Source organism: Esox lucius, chromosome 15, assembly GCF_011004845.1.
Source record: "Esox lucius isolate fEsoLuc1 chromosome 15, fEsoLuc1.pri, whole genome shotgun sequence".
NCBI classification, from domain to species: domain Eukaryota; kingdom Metazoa; phylum Chordata; class Actinopteri; order Esociformes; family Esocidae; genus Esox; species Esox lucius.
The window spans coordinates 30,563,027-30,580,374 of record NC_047583.1 but is presented as its reverse complement, the minus strand read 5'-3'; the positions used below and the strand labels follow the sequence as shown (position 1 = coordinate 30,580,374).

The 17,348-nt window shown below is 38.4% G+C and overlaps 1 protein-coding gene across 3 annotated transcripts in view; it reads right to left on the bottom strand.

Moving 5' to 3' along the window:
• The window catches only part of LOC105027150 (leucine-rich repeat and fibronectin type-III domain-containing protein 2), a 303,655-nt gene that overhangs the window by 100,273 nt on the left and 186,034 nt on the right, over positions 1–17,348 (bottom strand). For all 3 annotated transcript variants that reach the window (XM_020053804.2, XM_020053803.2, XM_010899095.3), the window contains one exon: positions 2,654–2,794. The gene's annotated coding sequence lies outside the window, so the exon portion shown is untranslated. The remainder of the gene's footprint in view (positions 1–2,653; positions 2,795–17,348) is intronic.

The window sequence follows — 17,348 nt, the reverse complement described above, 5'->3', positions numbered from 1 at the left end:
GCTTTCAAATAAACTCATAACTTTGACATGCCATAACTTTGTCAGACCTCTGGATTGTGGCATCCACCAGATGAATAAAAGCATCCCTGCCAGGGTTGGATAGCTGGCATTTAACCGGTGTGATCAAGCATTAGATGTGAGCGTCTTCTTTGGAAATGTCAGTTTCCCACTTGCGGCGCGTACCTATTGCTTTGGATGTAGAGGCAGACACCGTTTGCTAAGAGGCAGACACCGCTTGCTATCTGGGATTCTGGGAAACCCAGATCTGAAAAGAAAATTAAGGAAAATACACAACACTGATATGGAAGTAACACATTCAAATGTTGGACTTCAAGACCAAATGCATTATATAATTTACTGAAATTATGTATTATTAGACTTAAATTATTGAACAATGTTTTTCAGACTGAACATTTGGATTTCTGCTGGTATGGATGGCCCTTTAACCACATTGTTTACAAGATTTTTCAGCTCTGTTTCAGAACACAACATCCACACTGCCTTGATTGCAAATCTAATAGTTTTTCTCCCTTTGTATAGAAAATGCACTCCGGGCATTTTGATGCAGCTGTTCCAGGACCTTGTCTTGTTTACTTGGTGAATGAGAAGAAAAACAATTAGCGCTATTCCGAAACACTGTTCTACACTCCATTTATAAATACAGTTAATAGATTATATCATGTATGTATAGCTGTTTTTGAGTGAGTTTGACAATAATCTACCTATAGATTTTTGTCAAACTCACTCAAAAACAGCTAGTTCATTTTGATTGATAAGCTCTTTCACTTTTTGTGATGCTTGCTGCAATGACAGAACACAGGATGACTCTTTCAACACTGTCCTTTTTGTCCTCAGAGGAAGCCACTCAGAGACTGCTACCCTGCCAGCTGACTTCTCCCTGTATCTTTGATCACTTTTCTTTCATCTTTTTGTGAGTCGGGGACAAGTGCAAAATTGCTATATGGCATGATATATGGTATTCTATCTTGGAAGCGTATGAAAAATAAATTAGATTTCCCTACACCAATTTCTGATTCCTTAACCCCCCACCACCACCACCCCCACTCTCCTCCAGCCCTTGCCTAGAAGAGGGGACAGAAATGCTACAAGGGCTCCTGTCAACGAACAGATAACAGAACATGCTTTAAATTAATGACAGAATTAACATCTCTATGAAAAATATATTAATTAAGATACCATCCCCACAGAAGATAAAGGATAAAAGTGGAACCGAATAGAGAATGATCATTTTCCCCAGGTATCAAAGAGAATAACTTGTTGGGTTTGATGGAGTTCTAAAATATTACTATACGATAACGTCAACAAACCCCCTTCCTTATATATAATACAGATAATAGCTAATGCTCTCATTGAAACATAGTATTGATGTCTACTTTACTGTACAAAAGCGCACACAAACCCTGAAAATAACTAAATGTATTGCCTTGAAAATGGAAAATGACATACCTTATAACCGAATAAAACCACAGAAACCTACCTAAGTCACAGGTCTAAAATGTGATATAAGGAAGACTAAAGAATTGTACTGGTTTTTGGCAATCATTAATATATATATTCCAAAAATTATTTGGAATGCCATGGTCGTTGCTGGGTACCTTTCCAGTTAATACATTGGTTTCTATTTTTTTTAACATTACATATGCATATACTGTATTTTGTTTTTTAAAGCAAAGACAAATAATGAAAGTATGCCTATTCAAAAATTATATTTATTTACCTTAACAAAAATGATCAGATAACATTGCAATTGTACATTTTAGCATCCTTTACATTGTCCAAATAAGAGAGGCATCAACCTCTCCAGGAATTCTTTCAAGATGTCCTAATGTGGTCTCTACAATATATAAAACCAAACCCCAAATCCTCACACTTCACACTTTTCACCTACTCCCTCAGACAGAGATGCTGTGGATAGGTGGATCACCTATCAAAGGTAACCACCGGGAGCCATGGGTCAAAGGTGAATGCCATATTCTCTTTCCTCAGATCACTGGCCTGGTATTGACAAATCTCCAACAGTAAGCTAGGGAGCCCAGATGGAGCTCTGAAGTATATTGATATTGCAATGTCATGTATAGATTAATTAAAGAAAACCCAAACCTATACACAGCTAGTAATATAACCTTTTCTGTATATGCTGTAAACAAAAACAGTGACTGGCAGTCTGTTGATGCAACAACTGTTATTATTATTTTCAGTGATCAATTTTGAATTAGCCTATTTGATCTTGAGTGCCTTTAAATGGTCTCCATCTTGTCACTGTAATAAAGTTGTAATAGAAATTGAACAATTTACACATAGTATGAATCACACTGTCCTATGTTGATATTGTTAATTGTAAACACAATTACATATTTTAACTAGGCTGCACTTGCCTAAGCTTTTTTTGTAGTCCAGTCTGCTGGAATACAGAGTTTATATGGGCATTTCCTTCTCAGTGTGCTCAGCTGGGAGTTGAGCTGAGCACTACTGTGTAGAAGACTACGCAAAACCAAGTCTCTGGGTCAGTGATGATTAGCAGGTTATGGTCTAGACAGAAATAATTATGAATTTATCCTGCAAATTACAAGTGTTTAAAATGCATAATTGAACAAAGGGTTCAGTTGACATTGTTCTGCCAGTGTTTACCTACTATATTGTGTGGTTTTCTGCCATAGGGTCCACAATACACTCCCAACGCAGAGCATTCACAGTTGATGAGTTCACACCTCGAGCTTCCAGACAAAGGAGCCACAACTGAATTCACACCTTGAGCTCCAGACAAAGAGCCAGCCTAGAAAAGAAAAGAGAGAAAAAATTATGGTTGTTTATTCTGCAGAAGGTTGGAATTAATCATGAGTTTACCCAGCAAATATAATGGGTTTCAGTAGATTTTCTTTTTATAACCCATGGTCAGGTGGAGTATATTGTAAAATAAAAGTCCTTATAAGAAGAATAAAGCTAGAAAAATGTATGGTATTGCCATTTTTCAAGAACTGTTTGTAAAAGTCTGCCAAAAAGTTAGTTTTGCGTGGGTCATAATGTATCAGCAGGTGGTAGAAATCCGATTTATTAATACCACCCACATGCTTTCATTCTGCACAAGCTCAGGTTTCTGTCTAACTCCCACCTGCTCACAGAAGAATTGGTCCAAAATTCAGCCACAGCACTGAACTAGTATTTAAGGTGTGCAATGCAGCTCTCTTTCTAGCCGTGGTTCAGGCACTTTTTAGTCTTAAGGTCCATTTGATATATGATATAGATAGATATATTTCACTTCTGGCGAGGGGGGGGGGGTTGTTTCCCATAAAGACTGCAAATGGGATATGAATTAGATATGCCCCCTCATTTATATAAAAGAAATGCCTACTCAGTCATTTCATCCTTGAGCCAGGCCTGTTTCTGCTAATTTTTTGGAGTTGCATGAAACATTCCACACTGAAACTTTCTTGACGGTCTGTCTATCAGTTTGGATTGACTTGTAGTCTCCTCATACTTGCTTTAGATACTCACAGCTCTATCCTCCCACAACCGGCAAATTTTCCATGTGAGCTATGTAAACCCCTTGAAAACTACGATCTTGTTTGGTAAGGCATAGGAAGGAGTAGATGAGATGTCATTGTTTAAAATGCTAAAGGCAGGTTACAACAGTGCCCTATCAACAGAAAAAGTTGAAGTAGATATTAAATTAGATATAAAAATGTCATGTTAAGGCCACTAAAACAATTCTCAGTTGTACATTTAGGATAAACATGTATTTAGTCAATATACTTAAAGCTTCAAGCACCTGAAAGCAGACAAATGACAACTCACACACAAAAACAATTCTTAACCTGTAATGCAACAGGTTTTAGAGCACATTCACAGAAAGGCCACACTAATACTTGGATTTAAATGTGTAGCATCCTTAGTAATAAACTGATAATGCCGTCATGGTTTTGCACAAAGGTTTTTTTGGAAAAAATCTAACTCTCCAAATCATTGTTCTGAGGGAAGAGAGAGCCAGGCAGCTTAATCAATAACCAGGACTACCCCACTCCTAAATATCCTACATGCTGAATGAACTATGAACTATAGAATAAAATTCAATCACCATATTTAATTTTTTGTCTGAACAGCCTCAAGTGGTGTTGTGTCTCAGTTTATATTTGAAATCTGCAGGGAGGTTTATTCATTTCACAGGTGGACTTGCATTGATTTAGTGGGATAATGAAAATAAACATAGCAAATATTCTCAGACAAATCTATCCATCCATGTACTAACCTCATCCTGCTCACATTGTGTTCAGGCATTTCTAATCTTAAATTGACAGGAACATGTGAAAAGACAGAGATTTGCTGAAGGAGCAGAGGGTCGGATTCAAAGTTATGCTTCATCATACACGTATGCAGAAGACAGTGGCTTTGACCACTGGATCAACCAAGTATACACGTATGCAGAAGACAGTAGCTTTGACCACTGGATCAACCAAGTATACACGTATGTAGATGAAGTGGCTTTGACCACTGGATCAACCAAGTATACAAGTATGCAGAAGACAGTGGCTTTGACCACTGGATCAACCAAGTATACACGTATGTAGATGAAGTGGCTTTGACCACTGGATCAACCAAGTATACACGTATGCAGAAGACAGTGGCTTTGACCACTGGATCAATCAAGTATATACATATGCAGATGAAGTGGCTTTGACCGCTGGATCAACCAAGTATACACGTATGCAGAAGACAGTGGCTTTGACCACTGGATCAACCAAGTATACACATATGCAGATGAAGTGGCTTTGACCACTGGATCAACCAAGTATACACGTATGCAGAAGACAGTGGCTTTGACCACTGGATATATCAAGTATATACATATGCAGAAGACAGTGGCTTTGACCACTGGATCAATCAAGTATACACATATGCAGATGAAGTGGCTTTGACCACTGGATCAACCAAGTATACACAACACCAAATAAGAACAGATATATTTTGGTTTGTGTGATTTAAAAATGTTTGTAAAACCAAGGAAAGTGTATATAATAAATTAACCAGTTTGGGCTTGCTGAGAAGGTCCTGTGAAATATAGCAACTGACATGTTGATAATATTGTGTGCCTGCTTTTAGTTTTATCAAGCTTTAAATAAAGTGGACAAACTAATTTTGATTTGACAGTTAAGAATTTTGTATTTGAAGCCTGAACAATAGTTTCTGTCAAATGTGTGTGGTGGTGTGCAGGGAAAAGGAGCCAAACGCAGGAGTTGTCATAGTCTTATTCTTTATCCAAGTAATATAAAGCAATATTACCAAAATCAAAAGGAGGAACAACTGTACACATCCAAACGAATATCCCCAAGAGAAAGGGCGCGTCAAGGCGCAAACAAACAGATTCAATGTTCAGTCCAATGCACGTTACACTACATCAAACATAGAGCAATACCACACAAAGACGCCCAGAAACAAGGGAACTAATATAGGCAACCTAATGAGGGAATGGACACCAGGTGCGTGCAAGAACAAGACATGACAGTGCCGTGGGATGAGGAGCGGTGTGACTAGAAGGCCGGCGATGACGCACGCCAAATACCATGCCAGGGGGGAGGGGGTGCGTCTTCCACACGCGTCCTCGTTACAGTTACACTGCTGGTTTTAGTAGACACCAAATAACAATTAGTAGTTTGAATTTAATTGAAACAACTTTTTAAAATGTAAGGTTGTAAATGAAAGAAAGATTATCGTAAATGGTGTAAAATTATGATCACATTTTTTTATTGTAACGCTGCTGAAACAGAACCGAAACAAAATCACAAGACAAGACAGAACAATGTTAATTGTTGACATAACCAAACCAAGGATCAACAAGATACAATAGAACATTTTGAACTTAAATAGGGACAGTGATCAAAAACAATGAGGACAGCATTTAGGCTGTTTGTGAATATTGTAAAGTCGTTAAATCTGTACAATATCTACTAAATACAGTTGTGCTCAGAAGTTTGCATACCCTGGCCGAAATTGTGACATTTTGGCATTAATTTTGAAAATATGACTGAACATAAAAAAAAAACAGTCTTGTATTGAAGGATAGTGATCACGTGAAGCCATTTATTATCCTATAGTTGTTTGGCTCCTTTTTAAATCATAATGATAACAGAAATCACCCAAATGGCCCTGATTAAAAGTTTAAATACCCTTGAATGTTTAGCCTTGTTACAGACACACAAGGTGACACACACAGGTGGAAATGGCGATTAAACCCACACCTGTGGCTTTTTAAATTGCAATTAGTGTCTGTGTATACATAATCAATTAGTTAGTTAGCTCTCACGTGCGTACCAAGGTAATGGAACTTAATAAAGATGGATAAGGATGTAAAAAGATATCCAAAGCCTTGGAAATACCAGTCAGTACTGTTCAATCACTTATTAAGAAGTGGAAAATTCAGGGATCTCTTGATACCAATCCAAGGTAAGGTAGACCAAGAAAGATTTAAGCCAAAACTGCCAGAAGAATTGTTCGGGATACAAAGAAAAACCCACAGGAAACCTCAGGAGAAATACAGGCTGCGCAAATGCCACAGAAAAGCCTGGTATACAATGGGCCTGTGACAACACCTTGACACGCCTCACAGCTTTTGGGACACTGTAATTTGCAAGACTTTGCATGACCTGAAGGCATTTTGCCAAGACGAATGGGCAGCTATACCACCTGCAAGAATTCGGAGCCCCATACACAACTATTACAAACTACTTCACGCTGTCATTGATGCTAAAGGGGGCAATACACAGTATTAAGAACTAAGGGTATGCAGACTTTTGAACATGGGTCAGTAATTTTTTTTCTTTGTTGCCATGTTTTGTTTTATGATTGTGTCATTCTGTTATGACCTACAGTTGAAAGAAACAAAATATTTGTTTTGCCTGCTCACTCATGTTTTCTTTACAAATGCTACATATATTACCAATTCTCTGTTTGAGCACAACTGTATGCACCAATATGAGAAGTTGAAGGATTTTACCTTCTTTTTTTAAGTCTGCGTGGTTGACTAAAAGTAATGTTTCTTGATTCCAATACCATTAATGGGTATTTTTTTTGAATTTGCAGACCACCATCAAGTCACACTATGCTGGTTTGTGATGTGACATATCATCAATGTTGGAATCTAACCAGAGTAGTGATATAAAAAATGTTGTTTATCACCAGCAACCTGCATTCAGAATGACAGCCAATGTTGGAAATTCGATATAAAACTACTGCCCAAAATTACAGGACAACCATATATGTAACATGTGCAGTAAGTTCGGAATATGCAGGCTAAGTAATATATAGGGTATTATTTAAAAAAAAGTGTATTGTAATGTCTCTGCTTTAAATCTGAATTTGTGAGGTTCTAAATGCCAACAATGTATGAATACAATATCCAGGTCTCTAAAATGAATCTGATCAAAAATTAGGTATTTGCTCAACTCCTGTAATTAAAATTATTATTTGGATAAACAAAAACATTTAGAATTAGCTACAAAATGATTAAATGTTGGGTCAACTAGAACAAAATTCTAAAATAAACATGTCAATTTAAAATATTTGTTTACTAACTTTTGAGCTTCAAATACCTGAAAGCAGCCACATGACAATATAAAAACCTAGTATTTAAAAACTACATTTTTAAATACCCTCTGCATAAAACACTTATTCTATCCCATCCAGGGACCGACAAGTATCGATCCTGCTTAGCTTCCAGTGCAAACTAGCTGTCGGATGCAGAGTGCTATTCTGCTGTTTAATTGTTAGGAAAAAAAATATGTTAGAAAGCACCAATCAGGGTAAGGCCATACTGGAATACTGGATTTATACATACTGCATGTGTGATAAACAATGCTTTCTCACTGACAGTTACACATCAACAAACAACAAAGATGACACATCCTTATACCCAGAATATGTCCACAGGCGTTCACAAAACAAACTCAGATAAGGGTAATATTTAAACAGGCCAATTGAAAGAAAAGCTAATTTGACAAGCCCACATTCAGAGAACAATTGCTATATTTTATTTGATCAAGCACATTAGTTACATATAATAGAGATAATGTGCTGTCCACAGTCTCTATGCACTAGCAATGTACACTGATCAGCTTGATAACTTGATAATTGTGAAAATTAGACAAGATAACTAAATATATCTTTAAGTTTTACACATTCGTACCATTTGTAAAATGATTTTCTCTAGTTATTGTGAAAATGATGAAAACAGTGAACCCTTTTGATAAACAAAATGCCCTTATGTTTTAGTCACATTTTAGTCTAATCATAATTATTGCCTCATTAACCTATAGTAGCCTAAATATACAGTACAGGCCAAAAGTTTGGACCCACCTTATCATTCAATGCGTTTCCTTTATTTTCATGACTATTTACATTGTAGATTCTCACTGAAGGCATCAAAACTATGAATGAACACATGTGGAATTATGTACTTAACAAAAAAGTGTGAAATAACTGAAAATATTATTATATTCTAGTTCCTTTAAAGTAGCCACCCTTTGCTCTGATTACTGCTTTGCACACTCTTGGCATTCTCTTGATGAGCTTCAAGAGGCAGTCACCTGAAATGGTATTCCAACAGTCTTGTTCCCAGAGATGATTAGCACTTGTTGGCCCTTTTGCCTTCACTCTGCGGTCCAGCTCACCTCAAAGACACAGCGGTTGGAACTCAAATTTGGACTCATCAGACCAAAGCACAGATTTCCACTGGTCTAATGTCCATTCCTTGTGTTTCTTGGCCATAACAAATGTCTTCTGCTTGTTGCCTCTCCTTAGCAATGGTTTCCTAGCAGCTACTTGACCATGAAGGCCTGATTCACGCAGTCTCCTCTTAACAGGTGTTCTAGAGATGTGTCTGCTGCTAGAACTCTGTGTGGCATTCAGCTGGTCTCTAATCTGAGCTGCTGTTAACCTACGATTTCTGAGGCTGGTGACTGGTGTCCCAACCCCATTAATTATGGAAAGGATCCCACTAATTAACCCTGACAAGGCACACCTGTGAAGTGAACCATTTCAGGTGACTACTTCATGAAGCTCATTGAGAGAACACCAAGGGTTTGCAGCGCTATCAAAAAGCAAAGGGTGGCTACTTTGAGGAATCTAAAATATAAGACACGTTTTCAGTTATTTCACACTTTTTTTGTGTTCATTCATAGTTTTGATGCCTTCAGTGAGAATCTACAATGTAAATAGTCATGAAAATAAAGAAAACACATTGAATGAGAAGGTGTGTCCAAACTTTTGGCCTGTACTGTATCACCATATCAAATAAGGCTAATGGAACATATAATAATGCACTTACAATACTGATATTGCCTACCATTGTTTAATAACATTTTAAGTGTAACAATGTGCACAGTATGGATAATTGACATGGATGGAAAGCAAAGGGAGAACAGAAGTTTCAAAAACGTTTAGATAACAAATTATGGTATACCCACTTATCCAGGTACCACACTATGGTCTTTCCTTGTGGGTGTGTATTGGGATGATGCGCTTTCAGGTGACATTTGAAGTCTGAAAGTGGATTATGGGAAAACAATCAATGAAAACCTCTCTTTCCAAATTCATCCTATACAACTATGGCAGTTTTATAAGACTATCATCACAATAATAATTTAGTCTATTCTCGTTTTTGTTTTTCATTAAGACTGTGTTTTTCTGTTTCTATTCTTGTCAACTGCCACAACAAAATAGGTATGTAACGACAATATTGTCACAAATTTTGTTAACGAAATTAACTCTGGGTTGGAGAACATATGGCAAGGGATCTGAGACCATTCCTCCATACAAAATCTCTCCAGATCCTTCAGATTCTGTGTTATCCACAATTGTGGACTCCTCTTTAGCTCACAGGATTTATATGGGATATAGGTCAGGGAAATGGGATGGACATGGCCAAACCTTGATTCTGTGGTCAGTGAAACATTTTTGTTTAGATTTTGAGTTGTGTTTTAGATCATTGTCTAATCACGGCCAAGTTAAAGCTTCTTGGCTGAGGCAGTCAGATTTTGGTTTAACATCCACTGGTACTTGATGGAGTGCATGATACCATGTATCCTAACAAGTTGTCCCAAGCTTTTGGAAGGAAAACAGCCCCTCAACATCGAAGATCCACCACCATACTTCACAGGCGGGATGCAGTACTTTTCTGTGCTACTTTTCTGTGCTACTTTTCTGTGTTATCTTTCTGTCTATGCCAAACCCACGTTTTTCTCCCCAAATAGTTCTATTTTGGTCTCATTGAAAGTAACAATAACATTTGGCAGACTGTAGGTGCTTGAGCTTATTGTTTGATGATAGCAAAGGCCTTTTTATGGAAAGCAATCCAAACAATGTGTGGTTATGTAGGTGCTGTCAGATCATAGTATTGGAGTCTTTTTGATCCTAATATCCAACTAATGTCTGCAATTCTTCTGCTATGACCTCACTGTACGTTGGCTCAATATATACACACATCCTCTTCTAGGCCGATTGGTAACATCACCAGTTTAAACATATTATTTATTGCCATGATAGTGGAAATGGGCATTTTAAACCATCAAGCTATTTTCTTATTGTCATTTCCTGATTTGTGCAGCCAAACAACCTTTTGTCACAGATCATTACTGTATTCTTGGTCAGCTGGTGGCAGCTGATGTTTGAATAATTGATGAAGAGTGATGCAGTTGGTCACTTTTGCTGACCTTCACCTCTGAGATCACCTGATTAACTTACCTCCTGTTACATATCAGTTCTCAGTTTTGACCAGGTGACCACGCCAAGGGTCTTTGGTTATTTCACACTTGTGTTGGCATTTTTAAATTGGTTTTTATGCTGTTGGAGGGATTACACTGAACTCAGTTCATAAGGCACTGGAATTTAGCGTAAGGCGTAACTTGACCCACTGCAAGGTCAGTTAACTTCCACCCTGGCTTATGACACACGTCCTAAGTCTGGAACGGTCATATCGATCAATCCTCCGACATAGGAACTTTTTATGTTGCAACTCGGCGGTTCTGTTTAATAATTTGTAGTCACGCTTTTTAGAGCCTTAGGTCCTGAATGTCGCTTCTATCATATTGTGCTGGCGCTAATTAGTCCTTAAGACATCTTTTAGTCCGTTTAGATTACTGTCTGGCGATCTCCAAGGTGAGGGGTCTTTCTCAGCCATAGCTCACTATTCCTGATCAGCCCCTTTCCCTCCTACCTGGCTCTAAGTCAACCTTCTGGCTCTCAGGGCAATGTCTGTCCTGACACTGTTCCAGGATCTTTTCATGGCAAGTGCTTAAGGTTCTGTAATCTGTCTCAGAAAGCAGCCCCTCACTCAACCTGCATCTTTTTGCCCTGTCTTAGAATAAACCAGAAACCAGTATTTCCCTTATCTAATTAAGCAGAACTTCTGAAACTCCAGGCGTTATGCGCTTAGACTGTACCAAAGATAAGATATTTTTATGGCAAGTGCTTAAGGTTTCATAATCCGTCTAGGAAATCGGCACCTCAGTCAACCTGCATCTTTTGACCCTACATCACACAATCTCACCGACGACCATGTCTACTTCTCTCAGCTGCCTACAATGGACCGGGATGGGGTACTGATATCACCCAAGGTCTAAGTTTTGATTTATGGAGTATGCGGTTAGTCCCACTGGCTACTATTGCTAGACAAACGGGTCTGTGGCTCAGAGGCAGAGGAATTACGATCCAGCACAATCACACACACACACACACAGAGACTGAGAAGTAGATAGTTCTTACATACAAGTTCCTTTCTTTATTCCGAGGAGACAATCAGCAAAACAGACTGCGTCATGTTCAGGGAGGATCCAGTTGCCAACAGTCAGATCACAGCTCACTTCGAGTCGATGAGTGATCTCTTATTATTTAATTCTCTAGGGCCTTGTACTTTTTTTATTCATGACGTTTATGAAGGAGTTACACAATTTACATAATTGTGCAATCATTGGTATACCATTAGCACATGGGAGGGATAATTCTCATCCCCTCCCATTGTCCTTATTTGGTTCTATGTAAACCTAATTTCTTCACTGAACCTTTGAACGTTTTCTGTTTTACTGGCTTCATTGGCAGGTTGACAAGTGAATACCAAAGGGGAAAGAGGTAGTTTGACGTCATCTATTTCAGGCACTGGTATAAATGGCTGATCTGCTGCTTCTGGTAACCTTGGCTCACTTCCTGTACTCCGCTCTTTTTATACAACAACAGGAAAGGTGGCATTAGATGTCTCATTTAGATAGTTACAGTGGGGATAACATGTATTTGATACACTGCCGATTTTGCAGGTTTTCCTACTTACAAAGCATTTAGAGGTCTGTAATTTTTATCATAGGTACACTTCAACTGTGAGAGACTAAAAAATGTAATCCAGAAAATCACATTGTATGATATGTTTATAACTAATTAGCATTTTATTGCATAACATAAGTATTTGATCACCTACCAACCAGAAATACTTCCAGCTCTCACAGACCTGTTGGTTTTTCTTTAAGAAGCCCACCTGTTCTCCACTCATTACCTGTATTAACTGCACCTGTTTGAACTTGTTACCTGTATAAAAGACACCTGTCCACACACTCAATCAAACAGACTCCAACCTCTCCACAATGGCCAAGACCAGAGAGCTGTGTAAGGACATTAGGGATAAAATTGTAGACCTGCACAAGGCTGGGATGGGCTACAGGACAATAGGCAAGCAGCTTGGTGAGAAGGCAACAACTGTTGGTGCAATTGTGAGAAAATGGAAGAAGTTCACAATGACAGTCAATCTCCCTCGGTCTGGGGCTCCATGCAAGATCTCACCTCGTGGGGCATCAATGATCATAAGGAAGGTGAGGGATCAGCCCAGAACTACACGGCAGGACCTGGTCAATGACCTGAAGAGAGCTGGGACTACAGTCTTAAAGAAAACAATTAGTAACACACTACGCTGTCATGGATTAAAATCCTGCAGCACACGCAAGGTCCCCCTGTTCAAGCCAGCGCATGTCCAGGCCCCTCTGAAGTTTGCCAATGACCATCTGGATGATCCAGAGGAGGAATGGAAGAAGGTCATGTGGTCTGATGAGACAAAAATAGAGCTTCTGTACCAAATATTAAGTTCTGCTTTTCTGATGTATCAAATACTTATGTCATGCAATAAAATGCAAATTAATTACTTAAAAATCATAATGTGATTTTCTGGATTCTGTCACAAAGTACCTATGATAAAAATTACAGACTTCTACATGCTTTGTAAATGGGAAAACCTGCAAAATCGGCAGTGTATCAAATACTTGTTCTCCCCACTGTAGCTAGATAATCAAGGAGAGCTATGTGTTAGTTACTACTAGATTGTAATTTTGCTAGATGTAATTATTATTGGACATAAAGACCAACGTTATGAAGGAAAAACAATCCTGCTCATTTTGACCAGCTCACTGAAATAAATAATTTCACAATGATTTAAAAGATGTTCTCATTTATTTTATTTCTAGGAGCGCAGATACATTTTACGAAGGTCTTTGGTCGAGGCGATAAGCTAACATTAGCTTGATTAGAAGCTTGATTCCATGTCCTGCAGGAAAATAGTGTTACAATCTAGCTAATATTTATGGTGATCTCTGCAAAAGATAACGACAAAATAAAATGCATTGTGGGTTGTTTGACCAAACTTAATGCATAAGTGAATTTTGCTAAGAATCAATTACATTGCCATTTATGAAGCATTAGCCCTGTGCAAGCTGGTCAAAACAATTGTGAAACTGCTTCAGACCGGTCAGTGTGCTTGTAGTTAGTAATGATAGAGTCAAATCCTAATGGATTTATAGAAAAGATATTCAACTCACTGCTGACAAGTGGTGCAAACTTGCATATTGCACCTGTAACGGTTCCAAATCACTCAGGTGAACTTAAAAATATAAAATATGAATGGGAATATGCTTCAATTAAATTTTACTTATAAATATTTCTATGGGTGCTAATAATTGTGGCATACATGTTTTGGAGAAAAATATCTATCAATTTTATTTTACTTTTATTTATTTATCTTCCTTCAATTAAAAGTTTTGAATGAAAGACCAAGAAAATAATCAGCAAATACATTTTATCACAGCTTGTTCAACTCATATTTAACAAGGGTGACAATATTAGAAGCAGATGAGTAATCCCTTGGGTCTGTAGAATTGTATTAATGTTTGCTTGTTATGTTTGGATTACAACACAACATCCATTTAACCATACACAGGAAGTCACGTTCTGCCAAAAAGCGACAGTAATTAGCCAATGAGCTTGCAGTACCATGTTGTGCATTACGATTTCAAGTTAAGGTACGACTGGACGTTTCTTTGAGATCAAGTCTGTAACATCTTGAAACAAGAGAATACCAAAATCCTACAATAATTAATTGAATCACTCTCTCCTTTGACTACCAGGTATGCAATAATTATTTCAACACTATACAAACGGCTGATTTCTTACAGGACATAGCAATATCCCCTACATTCACAGACAGTGTTGAAAAGGCATATAATTTCCTTTCAATATCCATATTGTTTTAAATGTAAAGGACACCTGCCCTCCTATTTAGAAATGTAAAAAATATACACTTTCACTATTTTACACTAAATAACAAATTATATTTTCCTGGGGAAAAAAAATCCCATTAGCGGTTGTTCAGGGGGTTGACCAGGCAAAACAAAGATGATCATTTGAATCTGCTAGTTTTGTCAACATTTAGTGACCGGAAAGCAACTTACATATCGTCGTTTCCGGGCGGAAACCTCCTATCACCAAAATGCCAACTTTTTAGGAGATGAAAATTGAACACAGTACCATTCAAAATTGGTATTGTGTCTTTATACATGGCCAGACACTTGCATGTGTCATCATTGTATTAATATTTTACCAAAATCAAGCTCAAATGGAGTTACAAGGTTTATGAATAGCGAATAGGGAGATACACGTTTTGATTAGAACTGCCGCATCTGAGGCATTTCTAGTCATTACGTTATCATCAATTTACAGGTTACAGAGCTTATTGTAGCTATGTGTGCTCTGTTTTCCTGTGGTTGAATATATTTGGTGAAAATCTCTTGTTATAAAAGATGAAGTGCTATGAACAGGCTATTGAAGACATTATTGTAAATGACTAGACAGAAAATGCTAGAATAAACTGCACTCCAACCCAGTGTTGCCAGAAATCGCAAGAGAAACAAGCAACCGGGACTGTCAAAAGAAGCCCAAAATAAGCAACGCGCGTTGGAGGATTTATTTAGAAAATTAATACAAGTTTCCAGTAAGGGCTAGACAGGAGATGTAGGCCCAATTCCAATGTCCCCCCTAAACCCTAAACCCTCACAGACTTAGTGATTGAGTGCAAGAGTGTGCAAGCGCTCTAAAAGCTATATATAGTAATGGGACAGCACTTTTCAACTTTATTACACTGAACAACATTAGAAATGCAACATTTCTGTTTTTGCCCCCAACTCAAAGATCTAAGACTTTCTCTATGTACACAAAAGGCTTATTTCTCTCAAATATTGTTCACAAATCTGTCTAAATATGTGTTAGTGAGCACTTTTCTTTTGCCGAGATAATCCATCCACCTCACAGGTGTGGCATATCAAGATGCTAATTAGACAGCATTATTATTGCACAGGTGTGCCTTAGGCTGGCCACAATAAAAGGCCACTCTAAAATGTGTAGTTTCATCACACAGCACAATGCCACAGATGTAGCAAGTTTTGAGGGAGCCGTAATCGGCATGCTGACTGCAGGAATGTCCACCAGAGCTGTTGCCCATGAATTGAATGTTAATTTTTCTACCATAAGCCGTCTCCAAAGGCGTTTCAGAGAATTTGTCAGTACATCCAACCGGCCTCACAACCGCAGACCTCGTGTAACCACACCAGCCCAGGACCTACACATCCAGCATCTTCATCTCCAAGATTGGGCCGTAGTCAAAATCCAGAAACACAGTCGGTAACAGGAAATCCAGGAAAAATGTCAAAATTACAAAACATCAAAGACTAGGCAAAGTTTAGAAGGTTTTGCCGACAGTTAAGGATCCAATGGAGTTTATTACTTTAAAATACTTTATATTGGTTAAATATTTGTAAAAACCACAGACCGATGTGAAGGGTGACCAATAGTGTTGATTTATGGAAAAAAAAGAAAATGACAAAATATGGAGTTATGAAGTTTCCATCCGACAGCGATGATATGCTAATTCACAATTTTATGAATTAAAGTGACAAATTTTTTTTGACACAATACTATTTTTTACTGCCCCTAATCGATTTTTTTGACCACACGTGTATCAAGTGTACAATAGCACTTGATAACGAGGAGAGATTGGCACTCAAACAGTTCCAGCTTAAAACAAAGTAAGGTACTTAATTGCTACACAAAATGTATTTGATAGTAAGATAAAAATTGTTGCACTGAATGTTTAAAGGGGTAATAAGTATGATTTTTTTCTGTACTAATAGCATAAAAATAAGCAAAAATGACCAGTAGACATCTGCATTTATGGATTTTAGTTAATGTTTCAAATAATATACCATACCATCTTCTTCCGCTTATCCGGGGCCGGGTCGCGGGGGCAGCAGTCTAAGCAGGGATGCCCAGACTTCCCTCTCCCCAGACACTTCCTCCAGCTCTTCCGGGGGGACACCGAGGCGTTCCCAGGCCAGCCGGGAGACATAGTTCCCAGGAAGGCGTTCCGGAGGCATCCGAAACAGATGCCCAAGCCACCTCAGCTGACCCCTCTCGATGTGGAGGAGCAGCGGCTCTACTCTGAGCTCCTCCCGGGTGACTGAGCTTCTCACCCTATCTCACCCTATCTCTAAGGGATCGCCCAGCCACCCTGCGGAGAAAGCTCATTTCGGCCGCCTGTATCCGGGATCTTGTCCTTTCGGTCATGACCCAAAGCTCATGACCATAGGTGAGAGTAGGAACGTAGATTGACCGGTAAATCGAGAGCTTCGCCTTGCGGCTCAGCTCTTTCTTCACCACGACAGACCGATACATCAACCGCATTACTGCAGAAGCTGCACCGATCCGTCTGTCAATCACCCGTTCCTTCCTTCCCTCACTCGTGAACAGGACCCCTAGATACTTAAACTCCTCCACTTGAAGCAGGCACTCTCCACCAACCTGAAGTGTCAAATAATATGAATACTAAATTAATGAGTAACTGATATATTCACCATTTAAGCTTTCTCGCCAGTCTGTCTATCCGTTTGCAATATTTTGTAATGTCCTAGTACTCACCAAAGACAAAGTCCTATGCTTCCCAGTCAAAATCACCCTGGACTGGAAAGTCCTATACCGGTCTT